Genomic DNA, 562 nt, shown 5'->3' on the forward strand with positions numbered 1-562 from the left:
AGCGGCACATAAAAGCACCCACTACACTCTCGGAGTGGTTGGTGTTAGGAAGGGCATCCAGCTGTAGAAACTCTGCCAAATCAGATTGGAGCCTGGTGTGGCCACCTGGTTCACCAGTCCTCAGTCAAATCGTCCAACCCATGCTAGCATCGAAAGCAGATGATAAACGATGATGATGTTAAAATTATCTCATTAAGGGATGAAAATATCCAATAAATTGCTTGCTCATTCTATTCATAAAATAATAGGTTTAGGTATAATTCTTTGTTTATAAATATTTAAATTAAAATTCAGAAAACAGAAATGTAGCATTAATATAGTTAGTTAATTGCAAAAATTCATATTCTCTTACAGCTGTTTCAATTTTGCACAAAGAATTAATTCAGTAATTAAATCATTCTATTAGGAAAAAATCTCACTATTTCTTATACATATGTATGTATGTAGGTATATATATATATGTATATATATATGTATGCATATGTATATATATGTGTGTGTATATATGTGTGTGTATATATGCATGTGTATATTTATGTGTATATATGCATGTGTATATGTA

General features: G+C 31.0%; 1 protein-coding gene across 10 annotated transcripts in view; it reads left to right on the forward strand.

The window, feature by feature from the left end:
• The window catches only part of LOC106867250 (ELAV-like protein 1), a 120425-nt gene that overhangs the window by 90046 nt on the left and 29817 nt on the right, over positions 1-562 (forward strand). The window lies entirely within an intron of this gene.

This window comes from Octopus bimaculoides, chromosome 10, assembly GCF_001194135.2.
Source record: "Octopus bimaculoides isolate UCB-OBI-ISO-001 chromosome 10, ASM119413v2, whole genome shotgun sequence".
NCBI classification, from domain to species: domain Eukaryota; kingdom Metazoa; phylum Mollusca; class Cephalopoda; order Octopoda; family Octopodidae; genus Octopus; species Octopus bimaculoides.